General features: G+C 41.6%; 1 protein-coding gene across 8 annotated transcripts in view; it reads left to right on the forward strand.

Annotated features, from left to right (window-relative positions):
* zcchc9 (zinc finger, CCHC domain containing 9) overlaps positions 1–21,432 on the forward strand; it is a 246,027-nt gene that overhangs the window by 5,516 nt on the left and 219,079 nt on the right. For 5 of the 8 annotated variants that reach the window (XM_060908760.1, XM_060908762.1, XM_060908764.1 and 2 more), the window contains exon 2: positions 20,658–20,787. The exons of the other annotated variants lie outside the window; for them this stretch is intronic. The gene's annotated coding sequence lies outside the window, so the exon portion shown is untranslated. The remainder of the gene's footprint in view (positions 1–20,657; positions 20,788–21,432) is intronic. 8 annotated transcript variants of the gene reach the window in all.

Genomic DNA, 21,432 nt, shown 5'->3' on the forward strand with positions numbered 1-21,432 from the left:
AAGGGCATTACGTCACACATTCATTCTACTGGTCGGGCCTACGTAGCACATGCGAGGGCACTGCACGCTAAAATAACGTTTCCATGTGACACAAGTGACGTGACCTATTGATACACGTGCAATTGATCTCACGGTAGCAGAGTAGAGTGTCATCTCAGAAAAACAAGGTTTTATGGTTAATTATTCGTTAATTTGCAATGCCATGACTGTCAAACATTCAGCGTGAACGTGCCATTGGCATGCTGAATACGGAAACATCCGTCACTGACGTTGCGAGGGTTATGGGATGCAGTCGACAGACCATCCATAATCTCCAGACACGTCTCCATCAAACTGGCATCACAGGAACCACTGGAACCCTCCACAGAACTTGCAGGAGCTTGGTGCCATGTTGGTACAAATACGGCGGCGCATTCCCCAAGCTGTGTTCAGACGCATCATCCAATCCATGAGGAGACGTTGTATCGCAGTTGTGAACGCCCATGGAGGACACACCCGATATTGACATGATTTCATTAAGTTGTGACTCACAGTTTTTGATCATGGACATTGTTGTCACATTTCCGGTGGAACCGATTCCATGACAAACATGATCTGTATGCTATAGCATCTTTAATGACAAGATAATTGAATACAATCGTTATTTCAAACCTATTTTCCAAAATGTTCAAATTATTGTCTTTGAAACGAGTGTAAAGTTTTTATTTTTGTTGAGTTTATTTAAAGCCTTTTTTGTTTTAATTTTGATGATTATGGCTTAAAATCAGAAATCCAGTATCTCAAATTATTAGAATATTCCCTAAGATCAATCAAAAAAAGGATTTACAATACAGAAATGTCCAACTTCTGAAAAGTATATTCATTTATACACTCAATACTTGGTTGGAGTTCCTTTACCATGAATTACTGCATCAATACGGTGTGGCATGGAGGTGATCAGTCTGTGGCACTGCTGAGGTGTTATTGAAGCCCAGGTTGCTTTGATAGTGGCCTTCAGCGTATCTGTATTTTTGGGTCGGGTGTTTCTCATCTTCCTCTTGACAATACCCCATAGATTCTCTATGGGGTTCAGGTCAGGCAAGTTGGCTGGCCAGTCAAACACAGTAATATCCATGGTCAGCAAACCATTTGGTAGTAGTTTTGGCACTGTGGGTAGGTGCCAAGTCCTGCTGGAAAAGGAAATCAGCATCTCCAAAAAGCTCATCAGCAGATGGAAGCCTGAAGTGCTCTAAAATCTCCTGGTAGATGGCTGTGTTGACTTTGGACTTGATAAAATACAGTGGACCAACACCAGTAGATGACATGGCACCCCAAATCATCACAGACTGTGGAAACTTCACACTGGGCTTCAAACACCTTGGATTCTGTGCCTCTCCACTCTTCCTCCAGACTCTAGAACCGTGATTTCCAAATTAAATGCAAAATGTACTTTGATCTGAAAAGAGGACTTTGGACCACTAAGCAACAGTCCATTTCTTTCTCTCCTTAGCCCAGATAAGACACTTCTGACATTGTCTCTGGCTCAGGAGTAGCTTGATATTAGGAATGTGAAAGTTGTATCCCCTTTCTTGAAGATGTCTGTTCGTGATGGGTCTTGATACACTGACACCAGCCTCAGTCCACTTCTTGTGAAGCTCTCCCAAGTTCTTGAATCAACTTTTCTTGACAATCCTCTCAAAACTGCGGCCATCCCTGTTGTTTGTGCACCTTTTCCAGCCACCCTTTTCAGCAATGACCTTTTGTGGCTTACCCTCCTTGTGGAGGGCATCAGTCACTACGTTTACATGCGCATAGAGAGAATCGAATTTCTGCCGTTGCTCGACTGAAATCGAAGTTCAAAATGCCATGTATACACCTTAATTCGGCTGAAATTGAACCGAACTTGATTTCTCGGAACCGAGCTACACGACCTAGTTTATGCGATTTCTGCCGAGCTACTTTGTGCATGTATACCCTATCAAGCTAGTTGTCGAGCTACTTCCGGAAGTGACGAGTGACGAGACCACAAGCGGGAAACACAACAGCCTCGGTCGGCATGACAACGAATCATGACAACGGCATGAATCTTTTCTTTTTGTGGCATTGTTTGCACTGTTAAAATTTAGCTCACTTACTGTATCACCAAATACATCTGTACAGCTGTTGCATAGCTGTGACTTGTGTACATAAACAAGTCATTGTATTTGTGTGTGTGTATACACATTATAAATACACTATATATTAAAAAAAAAAAATCTCCTTCTCACCCCCGGGGGGGGGGTGGTGGTATCCATGTCATCCTCAAGCTCGGGTCCTCTACCAGAGGCTTGGGAGTTGAGGGTTCTGCGCAGTATCTTCGATGTTCCGAGGACTGCGCTCTTCTGGACTGAGGCTTCAGATGTTGTTCCTGGGATTTGCTGGAGCCACTCTCCCAGTTTGGGGGTTACTGCCCCAAGTGCCCCCACTACCATGGGGACCACGCAACCCTTGACCTTCCACATCCGTTCCAGCTGCTCTTTCAACCCTTGATACTTCTCAAGTTTCTCATGTTCCTTCTTCCTGATGTTGGCGTCAGCTGGGATCGCCACATCTATCACCACCACCCTCTTCTGCTCTTTGTCCACCACCACTATGTTAGCCAGGATCTGTTTGTCAGTCTGGAAGCTGAAGTCCCGCAGAACCTTGGCCCTGTTGTTCTCAGCCACCTTCTGTGGTATGGCCCATTGGGACTTGGGTACTTCTATTCCATACTGGTTGCAGATGTTCCTGTATACTATCCCAGCCACTTGGTTGTGCCTCTCCATGTACGCTGATCCAGCTAGCATCTTACACCCTGCGACTATGTGCTGGACTGTTTCAGGGGCTTCTTTGCACAGTCTGCATCTTGGGTCTGATCTACCCTGGTAGATCCTGGCCTCTATGGCTCTTGTGCTTATGGCCTGTTCTTGTGCTGCCATGATTAGTGCCTCTGTGCTGTCTGTCAGTCCTGCATTATCCAGCCACTGGTAGGATTTCTTGATATCAGCCACTTCCTCTATCTGACGGTGGTACATGCCATGTAGGGGTTTGTCTCTCCAGGTTGTCTGTTCCTCCTCCTCCTCTGCACTCTCATCAGGGTTCTGTTGCCTGAGACATTCACTTAGCAGTTCATCCTTTGGGGCCATCTTTCTGATGTATTCTCGGATTTTCGATGTTTCATCCTGGACCGTGGTCTTGACGCTCACTAGCCCTCGGCCTCCCTCTTTCCGCTTAGTGTATAGTCTCAGGGTGCTGGACTTGGGGTGGAACCCTCCATGCATGGTGAGGAGCTTTCTAGTCTTGATATCTGTGGCTTCTATCTCCTCATTTGGCCAGTTTATGATACCAGCGGGGTATCTGATGACTGGTAGTGCGTACATGTTGATGGCTCAGACCTTGTTCTTACCATTCAGCTGACTTTTCAGGACCTGCCTTACTCTCTGGAGGTATTTGGCTGTGGTTGACTTCCTTGTGGCCTCTTCATGGTTTCCATTAGCCTGTGGGATGCCAAGGTACTTGTAGCTGTCTTGGATATCACCTATGTTGCCCTCTGGTAGGTTAATCCCCTCAGTCCGGATCATCTTGCCTCTCTTTGAGACCATCCGGCCACACTTGTCCAATCCGAATGACATCCCTATGTCATCGCTGTAGATCCGGGTGGTGTGGATCAGCGAGTCTATTTCTCGCTCGTTCCTGGCATACAGCCTGATGTCATCCATGTAGAGCAGGTGGCTGATTGCCCCACTACAGAATCGGTACCCGTAGTCGCTCTTCGTGATGATCTGACTGAGGGGGTTCAGGCCTATGCAGAACAGCAGTGGTGATAGCGCATCTCCTTGGTATATGCCGCACTTGATGTTGACTTGGGCAATGGGTTTTGAGTTGGCCTCTAGGGTTGTCTTCCACATTTCCATTGAGTTCTGGATGAAGGTCCTTAGGTTCCTGTTGATCTTCTACAGTTCCAGACATTCCAGTGTCCATGTGTGTGGCATTGAGTCGTAGGCTTTCTTGTAGTCAATCCAGGCAGTGCACAGGTTGGTCTGTCTCTTCGTACAGTCTCGGGTGACTGTTCTATCGACCAGTAGCTGGTGCTTGGCTCCTCTGGTGTTACTGCCAATTCCTTTCTGTGCCTCGCTCATGTATTGAGCCACATGCTTACTCATTTTTGCCGCAATGATGCCTGACAGGGCCTTCCATGTTGTGCAGAGACAGGTAATTGGCCAGTAGTTGGATGGGATGGGTCCCTTCTGGGGGTCCTTCATGATTAGGACTGTCCTGCCTTGGGTTAGCCATTCTGGGTGGGTCCCATCCCTCAGCAGCTGGTTCGTCTGTGCTGCTAGGCGTTCATGGAGTGCAGTTAGCTTCTTCAGCCAGTACGTATGGATCATATCGGGGCCTGGTGCTGTCCAGCTCTTCATCTTTGACACTCTTTCTTGGACGTCTGCCATTGAGATGGTTACTGGTTCTTGTTCTGGGAGGTTGCTGTGGTCAGCTCTTAGGTCCACTAACCATTGGGCATCGGTGTTGTGTGATGCCTTTCTTTCCCATATGTCTTTCCAGTATTTTTCCACCTCAGCTCTTGGTGGGTCTGACCGGTTGTTGTTCCCCTGCCACTGAGAGTACACCTTGGCTGGTTCAGTGGAGAACAGCTTGTTTATTCTCCTGGCCTCTCCCTCCTTGGTGTATCTCTTCAACCGGGTGGCCAGAGCTGTTAGTCGCTGTTTGGCAGTTTCGAGTGCCTCTGGTATGGAGAGTGAGTTGTACTTTCTGGGTGCCCCCTTATTCACCATGTTCCCTTTCTGTAGTTCAGCTAGCTGGCTAACTTCTCTCCGTGCTGCCTTTATCTTGGCCTCTAATCGTCTCTTCCATGGTGGATACTGTTTTTTTTTTTTTTTTTTTTATATATATATATATATATATATAAATTTTTTTTTTGAGGGGGCATTGTGTCAGTGCCAGTTTGAAACTAAGCTATTTTGGAGAAAGCTTTCTAAAAGTTACTGTATGTTCTCACTGTTTACAATGGCATGGTCTGCCATCTCCTCTTCAAGCTTGTTTTTTGGCTTCTTTTTGGTTCCTGGTTGCACTTTAACCCCAAAGGGGAAATTTAAGTGAAAACAAAATAAAGGTAAAACTTGTTTTGAACTATTTCTTTGTCGTCTGTAGTTTGATTTTTCGTGGGGGGGAAAATCGATTAAAATCGAAAATCAGATTTTTTGTGAAAAAATCGAAATTTTTTTTTTTTTTTAGGCCATATCGCCCAGCTCTACAATGAGCTCACTATATAGTCCTCTATATCGTAATTCTCTATGTAGGGAGTAGTGAACGAGTGAGCGATTTTGGACGCAGGGTATGTTGGCAGATGTTGGTCGCTTTGATTTCCGCTGTACGTTTTACTTCTGTCCTACGATGTCTTGCGCAGGTCTCACCGAATCTCATTTACGGCCATTGCTTTGACATATGGACTGATGTTTTGCATAGCATATTTCAAACAATCATAACTTGCTGTAGCAGTGACAAAATGGCTATCAAAAATGCATTCCTATATTTAATAAAATGAGAGAAATAGAATTTTGTTGATAAATTTGGCTTCAGTTCTCCTTTAAGCCCTTATAAACCTTCAATTGTGGGCACTTTTATAGGTAACTTTAGTCACTTCTGATCATACCACAAATTCAACTGACTGTCAATTATGCGTTTGCCGAATTAATTAACCGGGGCGTTGTTTTATTTTTACTTTTTTCTTTTGTAAAAAATTTAAATAAAGAACAAACAACAAGCTTTATTTAAACCTTTTGTAAATTTCACTTGACTTTTCTTTCATCAAATTGGCAAATTGTAAATGATAAATATGATATTAAAGTGCTAACCTTAAATTGTAAAGACAAAACAAATCTGGAAGTTGGCTGTAGCTCTGTTGAATAATTTGGAGGGAGGATTGGTGACTAACTTACAGGCTACATCAAACGTAGCAGTTTCACGATGGCGGAGTGGGGAAATTTGATCGCTTGTTTTCGAACGGAATCTCGGCAACTTTCATTAAAAAAAAAAGCCATCAAACATCTTTAAACATGATCAGTAAGTATTCATAATAAAGATTCTTGGATCTTGTGCTAAAGAACTTAGTTGTGCTAAGAGACTTTTGTGCTAAATAACCATAAGCCTTTACCACTTGCATCGCATGTATTTGGCTGATGTGTTAAACCATTATATCTGATCAAACTTGCCCCAAGAAAAGTCTCTTCTAACTTTTTTTTTCTTTCCTTACCTCCTCTTATTTTCTCAACTTTACCCCATTCCTTATATCTTTATAGCGCTTCCCTTCACTGTTTTCTAAGGGCCCAAGCACCAAGGTGCAGGCCTATTGTTTTTGTCCTTTATTATTTATTTATTTATTTATTTTTTCCTCCATAGAAAAACTCATTTTTGAGGCACTTGTGATGCTCGAAAACTCACGAATTTTGGCACACTGATCAAATGTGCCTAAAATCAGTTATACTGAGCAAGGGACTGGGCATGGTCCCAGAGCTCTCTATAGCACCCCTAAGAACAAGCTATGGTTGAGATGAAGTTGTTCGGATCGGCACTAGATTTGGTGTGATTGATACTCTTGTGATACAGGACAAAGTTCACTTAGTTGTATTTGACTCCACCCAATAGGAAGTCAGCCATGTTGTATGGAATGTGGGACTTTGAAGTTTTCCCGCGCTGTTTTGAGGGGCTTACAAACAGTGGCAGAAGCCAAGCCATCCGGCAGGAGGTGTTTACGACTGAGGAGAGAGTAAGGAGTTGGTAGTGTGGCGGGTAATTGGGAAGAAATTTTGATGCAACTGTTGCAGGGTTCGACATTAACTTTTGAAACCACTTGTCCTGTCGGGCAAGTTGAAAAGAAATTTACTTGTCTGAATGTGAAGTTGACTTGTCCGAAGAAATATTTGAGAAAAACCCCCACAAATAAGCTATTTGTAACCCAACAATCTTTATTGCATTTGTTTCCGAATTCACAACATATGCATAATATCTATGAATCAAAAGTAATCAATACTTGATATACTGAGGCAAAAGTTCAAAAATATAGTAAAACAGACTAATTGATACCATAATTCACCAATTATGCTGAAGTGCAGAAGCAATATATTCCAATAGAGTAGAAATTATGAACATAAAATTTTAAGAACAAAATAACTATACTATGAGATTCAGAAACACTAACCATTATTTATTTATTTATTTATTTTTATACAAATATCACAAAAAGTAACATTATCATAAAATTTATGACTTGAGATCACTAGTTTGGATGAGAAACAAATAACAATGCTACAAATAAAAACAACTGATAAGAAAATTGACTAATACTGTAAATCACTGATTGATTATTATACACTGAAATCTAGTTATCAAATGACCAGATAATATATCTTATGAAAACCTCCACACCTCTATTGACTCACAGATGAATGGACACAAAGTTTCTATTAATCTTCACCTATATCTATATTCATCATCTAATTATATATATTTTCATTTTTAAATGATTAACTTTGAATATATATCCTCCACTGATTAATTGTTGTCTAATTATTCAGTGTAGCTCCTGTATGGTATTTAATGGTCAAAAAAAAGATAATTAATAATTTCAAATAATCCATAATTGTATCTAAATTATAGAGCACTATGTTTCAAATCCCTAAACTCCCATTACTAATTAGTTAATTAATACAGCCGGTAACCTAATTACAGCCATTTCACAGCTTGGTATTTCATAGATAACTTTCCCCACTCCTACCTCACTCCCTGTCAATCCACACGCATGCAGGCGCACATTCCAAGCCCAGCACACCCCGCCACACACGCTCGGCTATATAATGAACACCATCAACAACAATTCAAAGATTTGGAAATTACCACATACTCAATGTAAATATACAGTTGAATAATGATCCCGCCAACAGCAATGTCAACAAATCAACGTGTATGACATGATCAGGGATGTGATTTTTCCGCGAATTCGCGGAATTCCGCTTTTTTCACCTCGATTTGAAAAACATTTTTTTTCCGATTTTTCGCTCAAAAATCCGCATTCATATCCTATTCGTTCCGACTTTCAGTAATTCCGTCATTGAGATGAAACGAGGTACGTGATTGGCCCATCGCTCTGTAACAACCAATGAACGCGCTTGTTAGATAGCTGTACGTAAGCTCGCTTCAAACAAAGAGTTGAAAGATGGCAGCCTCCGTGATCGAGCATAAAGATGCACCTGATCATCAGTTTGGTGTGTGTGTGTGTGTGTGTGTGTATTTTTTAAAGTAAATAAACATGGGGAAGAAAAAAAAAACAACCCAGCTCATTTCTTTCCCCATAATAAACCTGTGAGTGGTGATGGTGTCACTGCACGTGCGATAGTTGGGTATGTTTTTGCGGGGTGACGAAGGTTGCTGTGGCAACGGGGCCTCGCGCCATCTGTTGCTTCCTGGATGCGCATGCGCACGCTATGAAAGCTGTGGTGAAAAGGTTAGCATCGGAGGCTAAACCTTCTGAGGAGAAAAGAAGGGGCGGTTTTTATTTCAGTTTTAGTTACGTCCGAAGAAACAGCAGTTTAAATCACGGCTGTAGTTTACAAATCAAAATGGTTACTCAGTGAAAACAAAACAAAAGCTAGAGAGAGGGGGAGTGGTGGGAGTTTAACCTGGGAAAGTGAGTCTGTGAGGCGGCAGTGATGCTTGACCCCTCCCCCCTCCTCTCACTTTACCTCAGAGTCTCTGCCAACTTCATCACAGATTATTTCATCTTTTTCACTCGAAGTTAGTTTTAATTTTCGCTCAAAACTTTTCCCACAGCGTGGATGTAAGGTAATTATACACAATTTTGATTTGTTTATTCAATATTAAAATGTTAGTGCAAATAATACATACTTGCCAACTTTTCAAAATTCTCATGAGGGAGAAAAGTGCATGAAAGACATTTTCAATTGGCCGAGGGTCTGATGCGCGGTTGAAATGATAAAAACAGTGGATCCCAATTAATTGCAAACACATTTTTTGTGAATGTTGTTTAGTGAAAAAGTGATTTTTATTCTTGCATATGAAAATCCTCAAGTGAGTGAACACTGTACAGTTCTGTATACGAGTCAATTTCACAGAAAACGTATTTTTTTTTGTCCGGACATGTTTTGTTTACATTTTGAGATTTCTAAAACCTTTTTATGGTCTCATATGATAAAACATTATCAGTTCTACCTTGCATTTCAAAATTTGACTACTTTGGTTCATAAATGTGTATTTTGTAGCAAATTTTAGGGTCGAAAATGAGCAAAAATGGCTGTCCCACTGAAAAGAGACTTTTTTTCAGACATGATTCTTAATGTTAGACAAAGGTGGAATTGAAACTTTTTCATGTTCAACGACAAGACTGTGGAAACCACAATGGACATATGATGTCAAAAATTGAAAATGCCATTAAGAAAAGAGATTTTTTTTGATGTTTTGTTAATTTTTGTACCTGTCCCAGAGGTTTGTGTCAGTTCTGTTACCGTCATTAATCACAAAAATAAATGCTCCCAAAAGCTATTATTGAAATTATTTGTTGCCAAGGATCTACATATTCTCACCTTTTATATGGATGGCAGAATGAACTGAATCTGAGAATATTTACTTAAAAATTTCAGTTTTGGTAAGTAGTCTATGCATGACTAATTTTTTTGTGTCAATCCTGTTACCCTGTCTAAACGGGGTGTGCAGTAACTTAATCAAATATTAGAAGTTGCCATACATAAGAAGCAAACCGGGAGACTACCAGGAGCAATAGAGTTTAATAAATAATGGTGGATGAATTCTTATGTTGCATCATGTTTGTTTGAAAAGGCACATTTAGGCATGTTCAACTTCTACAGTAATTGAAAGTATAAATTTTGTTTTTCCTTATACAATTTTCTATTTATTCTATTGCAGATGATTTAATTTAGAATGACATTTTTAGGTTTCATGTTTTGGCTTTTTGTCAGTTAAGAATCATTGAATTTACTATAGGGGCTCAGAGTTGCATGTTGACCATTTAAATTGGCTTGAATTTGTTAATCATGACAAGTTTTTTTTTTTTTTTTTTTTTCTTGTGTGTTTGCTTGCCATTTTAGTACAATTTTTAAGTCCGAAAACCCCAGAACCCAGGAGCTTCGGGGGGCTTCGCCCCCCCTTGTCCCCCCACCAGGGCGCTGCCCTGGACCAGCTGGGGGCCTACGGCCCCCAGACCCCTGGCTAAAATTTTCAGATAATTTCACCAGCCCCAAATCACATCCCTGCACGATTAAAACCAATCATAAACAACCGTTTACTTTTCAGCTCAAATACATGAAGCAGTATTGGCCGTTTTCGCAAGTGGAATATTGCGCATGCACACATCGCTCTTTCTGAATAGAAACATCCGGCAAGTCATCAAAACAATATGTCGAGTGAGATGCTTTGGAAATCATGTGAATAAACTGATAAATTTGATATATAACCTGAATATCGGCGTATTTTGGCACTGAGACGATGAACTTGTCCGACATAAAGTATCACTTGTCCCGGACAAGCGTTAATGTCGAGCCCTGTGTTGGACAGTAGAAAAGGTGGTTTTGCCATAATCTGGATTGTGACTGAATCAGAATGGCTAATAGTGGTGGAGGACTTTCCTGGAACGGACAAGAGTAGTTAAAAATAGGAGAGGAGGAAGGAAAGGAAAAATGACACGGTGACAACACCAGGCAAACGAGCACTTGAAGAGGATGAAAAAAAGTGAAGCACGGAAAAAATAACGAAGGAAGAGTTTAAGATTATTCTTAAGTTTAAAGCAGGAGATGAGGTATTGTCCAAGTCCGATTGCCTTGACAAATGGACTGAGAAAAATCATTGGGGATATAGAGATGGCCAAGTTGTTAAGAGAGAGCAGTTTGGTGGTGAAGTGCAAAAATGCTGAACAGAGAAATAAAGCGTTTAAATAGAGCTGTGCAATATATCGTATTTTTATCGCGATATCGATATTGGTGTCAAACGATATCAAAATTCATAATATCGATATGAAACGATTTTTTGTCATTTGTCGAAAGGGACGTGCACAATATTTCTACAATGGCAATAAAACAACAATAACATTGACGTGACAGTAAGGTAAAACGAACCCTTCTGTCCCCTAAGGCACACCGTAGCCTTGCATACGTCATCCATTCTACTCCCGCGATATCTCCGCAACAGTAAAAAATCAATTCTTCTGTTTTCATACGTGTCGGGTGATTTGATATATTGATTTCTTAATATGTTGTTTGATTTGCTTGCTAATAGTTATAATAATACAATTAACATATATTTACGTCATATTTTTGGATGTGGGACTGGGTAATGTAAAAATGGCATCTATGGAAGAAAACAAGCACAACAATATTAGCACATATCCAGCTTGCTAGTTGTGTTAGATGTGTTAAACCGTGTGGATTTAAGTGGAATAATTGCGAGTCGTCCTGTGGTCAAGGCAGCGTTTTAAGGTAAGGCAGTTTGGTTATTAATGTTGCCCGCCGCGGCATGTTTACTTGGGTTCATTTGATTTTGACTTGTGCATCTGCAGCTAGCATCATGCTTTGAAGTAGGTTCTGCTAAGGACGGGTTTATTGCGCGATGTAGACGGACTCAGATGTAATTACATTGTTTTTAAAATTCCGTGCGCTTAAAACGGTGTCCCCCAGCTAATCATGTAGCCCTAATCATGTGTTGCTTTTACTTTTCGAGTGAAATATCTCTGCAAATGGTATTTCAATGCTGACATGCCAAAAAGATAGCGGAGTCCACATTTGGAAGATGAAGGAAGAGAAGCCTGATGCTTGAAAATAGATCGCTTAATCCACAACGCATATCTGTATTTGAGACATAACCTGCAACTAGTGGGGATGTTTTGGAATGACTGTGCATGGGGTGTTTTTGGCCACAGAACACTAACCCACAGTAGTAGGAGGACTACTGGGTTCGTGGATTTTGTCTGTTGACTGAGCGAAGCATGGTGTTTGCCTTGTGCCATTTCACGTAGCATCTAGCCGCAGTGCCACCTACACTTTCAGGGAATGTTTACATGCCGCTGAGCTATTTTCATGTATGTTAATTCTTAAGGACTTGTCTCTATATTGTGCGTGTTCACACACGGACTGGCCATCGGGAGTAGCGGGAGTTTTCCCGGTGGTTCAGTGTGGGCCGGCGGAGAAAAAAACAAAACAGTTGCGCGCTGGCCTTTAATATGATAAGCAATGTTAACAGTTTCTTTAAGAAACTGTTAACATTGTTTATTACAGTTGCGCGCTGGCCTTTAATATGATAAGCAATGTTAACAGTTTCTTAAAGAAACTGTTAACATTGCTTATCATATTAAAGGCCAGCGCGCAACTTTTTTTTTTTTTCTCCGCCGGCCCACAAACTCCCGTTACTCCCAATGGCCAGTCCGTGTGTGTGCGCGCGTGTTTAATGTTGGTGTCTTAACAACACACAAGCTTACGTTGTAGTGTGTGTGTGTGTGTGTGTGTGTGTGTGAGAGAGAGATTTTATCCTTGGCTGGCTACGAGCCAGTGTGGACGTTACGCAGTAATCACTGGTAATACCGGCGCTGGCTCCATCCTCTGTGATCGGAAATGTTGAGTGAGGAGAACGTGAGCCTTGTGCAGGCTATAGGACCTATGCAAAGTACGCGCTTGCACAGTAAATAGTTTAAGTAAAAGGCGTTTCAGGGTACAACGGGAAGGGTTGACAGGTAGCCTATGAGGCCTGTACTATAAAAATGTGGCCCGGTGCCTCAGGTGTTGATGATCAGGGCTTTAAAAAAAAGGTGTATAAATATCGTTTTAAAAATCTCGATATTTACTGAAAAAATCGTGATATTGATTTTTTCCAATATCGAGCAGCCCTACGTTTAAACTACAAAGAGTATGTCAGAAAGAGCAGAAAGAAGTGATTGGTGAGAGAAACAGAGTTAGGGGAGTGATATCAGGAATCCCCCTAGGAGAAAATCTGGATGAACTGAAGGAAATGCTTAACGGAGGAACAATAACAGGAATTGGATGGCTACAAGCAATTAGGAATGGGGAAAGAGTTGATAGTCCATCTGTGTTGCTGGAGTTCAAAGACGAAGTTCTTCCAGGAAAGGTGATGGTTGGATACACAGTCCCCTCCAAAAGTATTGGAACGGCAAGGTCAATTCCTTTTTTTTTTTTTTGTACACTGAAGACATTTGGGTTTCAGATCAAAAGATGAATATGAGACAAAAGTTAAGAATTCCAGCTTTTATTTCATGGTATTTACATCTAGATGTGTTAAACAACTCAGGACAGAGCACCTTTTCTTTGAACCCACCCACTTTTCAAGTGAGCAAAAGTATTGGAACATGTGACTGATGGGTGTTTCTAGTTGCTCAGGTGTTGCCTTTTTAGATTGATTGCTGAAACTTTAAATGGTTCTTGTTTTTGGCTTTGGGTTTCACCTGTGAAAACTGTATTTGCTGCTAAGCAAACATGAAGACCAGAGAGCTGTCAATGGAAGAAAAGCAAACCATTTTGAAGCTGAGAGAAGAGGGAAAATCGATCAGAGCTATTGCACAAACATTGGGCATAGCTAGTACAACAATTTGGAATGTACTGAAAAAGAAAGAAACTACTGGTGTACTGAGCAACAAACATCGAACAGGTCGGCCAAGGGTAACAACAGCAGTTGATGACAGAAACATTGTGAGAGCTGTGAAGAAACACCCAAAGACAACAGTCAGTGACATCACTGCCAAACTCCACAGGGCAGGGGTGAAGGTATCACAATCCACTGTTCGAAGAAGACTTCGAGAGAAGAAATATAGAGGCCATACCACAAGATGCACACCACTCATCAGCAAAAAGAATCAGAAGGCTAGATTGGATTTTGCAAAGAAGTACAGAGATCAGCCACAAAAGTTTTGGGACAAAGTTTTATGGACTGATGAGACCAAGATTAGCCTCTACCAAAGTGATGGAAAGGCCAAAGTATGGAGAAAGAAAGGATCTGCTTATGATCCAAAACATACAAGCTCATCTGTGAAGCATGGTGGAGGTAATGTCATGGCTTGGACTTGCATGGCTGCTTCTGGAACGGGATCACTAGTCTTTATTGATGATGTAACTCATGATGGTAGCAGCAGAATGAATTCTGAAGTCTACAAAACCATTTTGTCTGGCAATTTACAGAAAAATGCATCCAAACTAATTGGGAGAAGCTTCATCATGCAACAAGACAATGACCCAAAACACACTGCCAACACAACAAAGGACTTCATCAGGGGGAAAAAGTAGAAGGTCTTGGACTGGCCAAGTCAATCACCGAACCTTAACCCAATAGAGCATGCATTTTACCTCCTGAAGAGGAGACTGAAGGGAGAAACCCCCAGAAACAAACAACAACTGAAAGAGGCTGCAGTAAAGGCCTGGAACAGCATTTCAAATGAAGAATGCAACAGCCTGGTGAAGTCAATGGGTCGCAGGCTCAGTGCAGTTATTGCAAGTAAGGGTTATGCCACCAAATATTAAATGCTATTCACTTTAAGTTAATTTAATAATGTCTGTTCCAATACTTTTGCTCACTTGAAAAGTGGGTGGGTTCAAAGAAAAGGTGCTCTGTCCTGAGTTGTTTAACACATCTAGATGTAAATACCATGAAATAAAAGCTGGAATTCTGAACTTTTGTCTCATATCTTTTGACCTGAAACCCAAATGTCTTCAGTGTACAAAAAAAAAAAAAGGAATTGACCTTGCCGTTCCGTTCCAATACTTTTGGAGGGGACTGTATGCGCTTCAGTGTAGGAGCATATGTTCCACTTCCTCTTAGATGCTATAAGTGTCAGAGGTATGGCCACATTACTAGTGTGTGCAAGGGAAAGCAGAGATGTGGAAGATGTGGAGGGGAGCATGCATATGGAGAATGTGGGAGGAATAGTGAAGTAAAATGTTGTAACTGTGGAGGAAATCACAAGAGCATACGGGCAATTCCATGTAAATGTCAACCTCACCATGCAAAAATAAAGCAACATGTAATACATCAAAACCACTCCCAGAGATATCACCTAGGCCTGTATTTTACAGATGTGAATAAGTTGAACCAATTTGTAACCAACCTAATATGTCACTGTCAGTCTTTTTCTTATAATGTAAAACCCAAGCTAAAATCAACTTTGATCATGTACAATTCTATATTATTGCCACAAGCCACAGAAATGTATGCTAAAATCCACAAAACAGCAAAACAATAGCCATCCTAAATATTATTTAAGAACTCTGATAGTTTTAGCTGATATTTAGAGAGTTTTTCAAAGGGTTATGGTGGTTAAATTGCTGATTTTCTAAACATATGCCATGTCTATTTCAGACGCGTCACATCCATAACGGAATTTCGTCACCTCCATAACGCTGACTTTTCCTTCCGAAACTCTGCATGAAATACAAAATATTTTAAACAAAGATTTTTTTTTAATATTCACCTTGGACCCCTCTATCAAATGGATATCTCCATTTCGACATTAGGTTTACAATTTCAGAGAGTTTGATAAAAATGTACAGTCACCCAAGAAAAGTGATACTTTTTCTGTCACATCCATAACGCATCTTTTATTGGCATTTTCTGGCATGCCCTAGATGTACTATGGGAATTGTTCTTGTTCTATCACTTCTCCAGTATGGTACAGCCTTAAAATATGCAACACCTGTTTAAATACTGGGAGACAAAACATGCACTGGGTCATTTGTTGCCATTTTGAGTTCAAGTGTCACGTCCATAATGCTGGAATTGCTCATATGGAGGATGCATAGTAAGGAAACAGGCAGTTGAGGTTCAACAAGTAAGAACAGAGAGTAACCTATGCAGAGGCAATGAAGATTGTGAATGTAGGGGAAAAAAATGGAAGTATAATCCAAAATAAACAGGCAAGCAAAAATAGAGGGTTGTCAGATAACTACCAAACAGGAATCACAATGGACAGATTTGGTTCTGTTTCTAGCCTATGTTATCAATTGCTCAGAACAAGCAAAGACTGAAACGGGGGGGAATCAGAATTATAGTGAAGGCAGCAGCAAAGTTCCTGAACACAAAAGACTTATCTGGGGGGAGAAATATGAGCAGATCTTAGTCAAGGAGAAGGGACAGCAGAGGGAAGTTATCAAATCATGCCATAATCCTTATACTTCAGTGGAATGCTAGAAGTCTGATAGCAAATGGGCAAGAGTGTAAAAGTTACATCAGTTCATTTAAAAACAATACCAGATGTTATATGCATACAAGAAACCTGGCTCAAACCAGGTCTAAACTTTAATATTAAAGGATATCATAGCGTACGCAAAGATGGGGTCAATGGAAATGGTGGAGGATGTGCAGCATTTGTCAGACAAGGTATGAAATACACACAGCTAATGACATTACAAGAGGTACAAATAGTAGTGATTGAAGTATGGACTAGAGAAGGAAGTATGAAAATTTTAAACTTCTATAACCCATGTGAACAGTTATGGCCCTTTTCCACTACCCTGCTTCAGCTCACTTCAGCCCGACACGGCTCGCGTTTCGACTACCAAAAAACAGCACGACTCGGCTCCAGGGCTCGAAATTAACTTTTTTTCTTTGTGTCCCCCAGTGGTCCCGAATTCTGTGTTGTATTGTCCCGAATGGAAGCAATAGTGTCCCCATTTTTTTCCTCTCTGAAATAACCAGTGGTTAATATTATCATATGAAGTCTCATCTCATCTCATTATCTCTAGCCGCTTTATCCTGCCCTACAGGGTCGCAGGCAAGCTGGAGCCCATCCCAGCTGACCACGGGCGAAAGGCGGGGTACACCCTGGACAAGTCGCCAGGTCATCACAGGGCTGACACATAGACACAGACAACCATTCACACTCACATTCACACCTACGGTCAATTTAGAGTCACCAGTTAACCTAACCTGCATGTCTTTGGACTGTGGGGGAAACCGGAGCACCCGGAGGAAACCCACGCGGACACGGGGAGAACATGCAAACTCCACACAGAGCGGCCCTCGCCGGCCCCGGGGCTCGAACCCAGGACCTTCTTGCTGTGAGGCGACAGCGCTAACCACTACACCACCGTGCCGCCCATCATATGAAGTTACTATTATATTTGCAACTATGCGATTTTGAACCCCTTATATCATTTTTACAATAAGTCACAAGACACAAGCGACACATGTCCTATACATCATCTACTTCAAAATTACAGTTATTGCATTTTCAGTTTATTAAACTTTGGCGATCTCACTGTATGAATAGATACCCGTTTATTTAAAGGGGCCAACTAGCTCATTCAGAAAATGTTTCAACTCCCTACATCTGCAGTACACTTTAGTTGAAAATAAGACCCCTTTTATGTTCATTTCATCTACTTATACCTTGAATATCTGTTGGTACTTATAAGGCCAACTTATAATTTTCACCATTACCGTTATCCATTTTTATGAACTTTCCGTTATCCATTTTTATGAACTTTCCGTTATCCATTTTTATGAACTTTCGCTGCCGGGTGCAAATGTTAGCAACATCAACATAGTGGCAGGTCCGAGCCTAGTTGTGCTGCTGACTGACTAAACTTTCTGAACTAGAAAGACACCAAGAAAACTCACTTATTCTGTTGAACGGTATCTTCCGTCAATATCATCCACATCATTCCTGTTGTATTTTATAACGTGTCTAACAGTGTTAGACACGTTATATAGCGTTGCCTGCAGACCAGGCGATGACACTTTGGATCCTGAAGGTCCCGGAGACGTTATGTCTGGGCTTTCAGTTTCTTCCCCGCGGTCGGTCCGCTTCAACCACTTAAGCATTTTTGTTCTGGCAAGAGTCGGCGCAGCGTGTGCGGTAGCAATTCCATTCCAAGTCCATATAATGCGGACTCCGGCCGAAGATTCTAGAACAGAATGCGCTGCTCTGTAGCCTACGGATGCAGGTGCATCGAAAGTGTAGCTACTATGTATTTTTCGCTGTTAACGTTTTAAAATTAAAATTGACAAATTAGGTGAATGTCTACGTATGTGTTACGGCTTTGTAAATAATATTAATGTAGAACTTTTTTTCTAGATCTATTTTTTTCCATTGTCCCGGGATTGTCCCAGATATGATAATTTTGTGTCCCGATGACATTTTTTATGGTCCCCGGGACATCGGGACACCGTTAGTTTCAAGCGCTGCTCGGCTCGCTTCAGCCCTGCTTAGCCCCTAAAACTCGCACCGTTTTGGAGTGGGGCTGAAGCGAGCCAAACCGTGCCGAGTGAGGCTGGGGGCGTGAGCAGACACTCCCCTGTGCACCGATTGGTGAGGAGGAGTGTCCTCACATGCCCACACACGCCCCGCGAGCACGCTGGGATCTGTAAACACCGCAAACCCGGAAGAAGGAGAATTACGAGAATTATGAAGCCTTATGCGTCTCGCCTCATCTATACGCTCTTGCCAGTATCTGTTGGCGTTGTCGGTGACAACAAGCCACAGAACCAAGACCAGCAACACTAACGACTCCATGTCCTCCATGTTTATTGTTTACTATTCGGGTCGTGAGACTACCGCTTAAAAGCTCACTGATGTCACTGTTTGCGCTGCTTAACGACATCACGTGACGTCCACCCACTTTCGCTAACTCCACCCAATGTGTCCACCCACTTCCAGCCAGCACGGTTCAGCGCGGTTGTAGTCGAAATGCAACTCCAACAGCCCCACTCAGCCCGACTCAGCACGGCTCAGCCCGACTCAGCCGCGTTTGTAGTGGAAAAGCGGCATTAGAGAAAGGAAAATTAGAATCAATTTTGGAGCAGTGGAGAGGGAAAGTAGTCTGGTGTGGAGATTTCAATGCACACAGCACGATATGGGGGAACCAAGAAGACCCAAATGGAGACATAATAGAAGAAATAATGGATGAAAAGGAATTGGTGTGTTTAAATGATGGTTCAAGCCCAAGGGTGAATGTGGTGAGAGGCACAGAATCAGCAATCGAGATCACTGGTTTCACAATCGCTGGCTGGAAAAAGTAGATGGAAGGTACTGAAAGGAAGTACTCTGGGAAGTGATTACTACCCAATATTAGTTAGCATAGGAATAGAATATGATGAACAGGATGAAAGAGAAGGAAGATGGAAATTTGAGGAAGCTGATTGGAGAAAGTTCAAAGGATAAAGGATTATGTGAGGAGAAATTGAATGTTGTAAATATAAATCAACCAGTTAAAGGTGGAGTACGAGATTTTGGAATAACGGTTCCCGCAAGCCATATTTTGAAAAGAAACACGCCCGCCCTCGCCATGCTCCCACCCCCCGCGTCTCCACCCCTCCTCCCCCTTATAAAGCCTGAGAAAGTCAGGCTTTATAATGGGTGTCTATTGCGTTACACACCAGTGGAGCTCGTTAAGTTAGAGTGTAGAGAGCTTGGAAAAATAGCTCAAACTTTCTCATTTAAACTGTGTTTTCAGCCCCAATTTTCACTCCACACATAATTTTCTCAAAAGTAGTAGCCTCACTTGTCCTGATTCACACAATGTGTCTACCTACACCAGGGGTGGGCAAACTTTTTGGCTCAGGGGCCACGTTGACTTTTGAAATTTGCTAGGCGGGCCGGGCCAACACCAAATTCATACATATCGAACATAAACCGGAAAAGCTTTAGTGTTATTGTAAGGCCTTCACTGACAGAGACCCAAATGCAGATCAGATTGACATTTATTTTAGTTCTCAGTCAACAAAGGCAGAGCAGAAAAATGTTTGCAGTTCAATAGATTGGCACTGGATCCCTCCAGAAAAGTAACACACACACACACACACACACACACACACACGTGACAGTAAGAAAAGTAGCACACTTAATTCTTAAATTACATCTTTGAGCTGCCAGGATGAGTAGGATGCCAGTGTATTTGTATATTTGTATCATTTTATACATACAACTAAATTGCATATCATCAAATTGAACTAAATTACATATCAGTACATATAATTTTTGTACATTTCACTGAACTCGTAGATTTACACCTGAGTGGTTTTTTTTTTTTTTTTTTTTTTTTTTAACCATCCACTTCCAGCCTGCCAGTACAACCAACCACCATTAGTAGGAGAGATACCACACCATTCCAAAATGTTTGCAGTTCAACAGTTTGGGTACCACACCATGCCAACATGTTTGCAGTTCAATGGTTTGGCACTGGATCCATCCAGCCCACAAAATCAAACAAAACGGCTCAAGAAAGCAAAAAACTCCAAACTGGTTTTCAGGTTCAAAGTCACTCACTGAAATATTTCCAGTCCTCAAAAAATCAAAACACAGGTTCCAAACAGGTTTTCATATTCCAAAAGGCCACTCATAGATCAGAATAACCTCCACAGGCAAAAGTCCAGGAACAGATATAAGCAGAAGCAAGGTCAGCTGCTCATAATACACCTATTGAGGTATTTCACCTGACGTCACAGGGTCACGTGACGCCCCGGTGTCCGCCATTTTGAACGTCAAGCTACATACTAACGCTGCAGACAGAGAGGGAGAACCGGCTTGAAAAAAAAACGTGTTACAGACACCTAGAATAGATTTTGTCAGTAAGCACTCTATAAATAACTATGGTGTTTGCTTGTTGTGCTGTGGGCTGCCACAACAGACAGGGACAGCGTGCAGGACACTCCTTTTACCGGTTTACTACTGACCCAGACGAGGGATTACAGCTGTGAAGAGACAGGATTGGGAGCCAACAGAGTACTCCAGACTTTGCAGTGATCATTTCATTTCAGGTTAGTTTATCAGTTAACGCAATTTTGATAAAATATATAGCAAAAAGTAAATGGGTCAGTGTTTGTTAACCCATCTGAGCAGTGAAACAAGGCAGTGTTAATTTGTCTAGGGTTGCATGTAGCAGACATCAGACATAAAACGCAATAACAGAGGCTAGAAAGAAATGGGGCACAGAAATAAACAGGGAAATTAAGTAAAAAGAAAGAGGGGGGGAAAAAAAAAAAAAAGAGCGCGGATCTCCAAACACATGAGAAGCCTATCTTGCGCACATATCACGCGGACTCCACACACGCATCGCGTCTGAAGTCATAACTCATCAGGGGAAATCGTGTCCGCATTGGCATGTTCAAAAAACAATCTCGCATCAACAATGATACCACACGCAAGGAAAAAAAAAAAACAGTCAGGCTACTCAACAACCAACCTGGCAGCAGCAGTCGTTGTCATGTAAACACAACACTTCGGCTATGCAAATGCTTCCTGTTACACACGATTGCTATGTCAATAAACATCATTTTGCCAATATTTTAGAGACCCCCCCAACATTTCCCAAATCATGTTTTCAAAGGATCTCATGTCTGTTTCAGGGGATCTCGGATCCCCCGAGTAACAAGACAGTGTTGTGAACATAGCCTACCTTGTAC

Source organism: Neoarius graeffei, chromosome 25, assembly GCF_027579695.1.
Source record: "Neoarius graeffei isolate fNeoGra1 chromosome 25, fNeoGra1.pri, whole genome shotgun sequence".
Lineage (NCBI taxonomy): Eukaryota > Metazoa > Chordata > Actinopteri > Siluriformes > Ariidae > Neoarius > Neoarius graeffei.